General features: G+C 35.0%; 1 non-coding gene across 1 annotated transcript; it reads right to left on the reverse strand.

Moving 5' to 3' along the window:
* Positions 1-204: 204 nt before the first annotated feature.
* LOC120621374 (Z30 small nucleolar RNA) lies at positions 205-301 on the reverse strand. Its single transcript, XR_005658138.1, has one exon. It is a non-coding gene; the product is annotated as a Z30 small nucleolar RNA (small nucleolar RNA).
* Between the last annotated feature and the right edge of the window lie 1,167 nt (positions 302-1,468).

Genomic DNA, 1,468 nt, shown 5'->3' on the forward strand with positions numbered 1-1,468 from the left:
GGGAAATGAACCAGAATCAAGATTGAAAAAATGGTAGTCCTCCATGAAGTTATCAAAGCCATATTTTTTTACTTCAACCTAAGAAGGAAAACATGAAAGTATCAGTAAAATTCAAAAGAACATAAAAAAAAGCACTCTTATACATAATAAAACCAGTATCCAAATAGATTAGAACATACCAATATGAAAAAACACAATCAGAATCAGCTCAGAGAGAAGATTAAGTGATCATGCCCTGGTCAATGCCAACACCGAAGCAATGGCAATACCAGGTCAGACTATACTTCACTCATCATCGCATCACTGCATTTCACCTCTTTCTAAGAGCATTTCACGTGCTCTTTTCATATCCAAAAAAACTTAGGTTTATCTATGAAAAAATAAAGCTGCTTTTTAGATAAGTTTCAACCATGATTTGAATAATCCTCCACAATGCTTTAAGCCACTCTGCTGTACAAAAATGCAAATTTGAAAAAGTTTTGTTCGGGGGGAGCTTTTTGTTTTTGAAATACAGAAGCAAGTCTATAAGCATTTACAGTTGATAAACTTGTTTTTTTCATGAGCCAAAACACTATGCATGATAAAATTTCAGGGATGCCTGTGAAGGCATTTATAGTCTAGTACTAAAGCAAAAGCTTTAAAAAGATTTTCTAAAGATTATAAATTCCTTTATAAAGGAATAATACATAATTTGATTTACAATTCTGCTGCAAAGATTAAAAAGTATACACATAAAATGTTTATACCCAAATCTATCTTAAGAGTCCAAGACCCAGAGAGGTTATGATTTGCCAAAGGTCCTTAGCAAATTAACAGCAAAGCTGGAAAGAGAACTGAGGTCTGATAATCAGATTTATCAGACAAATTTTTATGGCAATTTTTCATTGCCAGCTAAATATGTTTTAATTTCATTTTTCTCCAGGCCATGAACAAGATAAAAGAAGCAACGCAAAGCCTGGATAATGCAAAGCAATTCACACCCTGAATAATCAATTTCTGAATGAGAAAGCTGACTGCATTTCATTTATCTAAATGACACCTTCAGGTGCTATACTATCACTGACATGGAAAAGTACTAGGATCACAAACAATGTCACTCTCCCCAGCCTTTCAGCATGGTATTGTCAGTAGCTAAATAACAATTCTGGAGACACCACATGCTTCCTCCAGCCATCTGTAAATGTCAACAAATTCATACTCCATAGTTAAAAACTGATGGCTGTTGGTCTGTTTGCGTTCAGCAACTAAGCTCCATGGAGGGAAACTAACAAAGTGCCTGTTTTACAGGAGCTATGCTTGAGTCTTTATCTTATCATCCTGTACAGGTGAAATAGTACACGTTAAAAATGAGGAAACAGGCCGAGAGAACTTAAATAAATTTGTCTAAAAGCATGAAACTTGTGAAGAGAGCTCTAGTGTGTTCCAGCCATACACAGCAAGCATATTCTGAGAACATTCACTCCATGTG

The sequence above is a fragment of the Pteropus medius genome, unplaced genomic scaffold, assembly GCF_902729225.1.
Source record: "Pteropus medius unplaced genomic scaffold, Ma_sr-lr_union100, whole genome shotgun sequence".
Lineage (NCBI taxonomy): Eukaryota > Metazoa > Chordata > Mammalia > Chiroptera > Pteropodidae > Pteropus > Pteropus medius.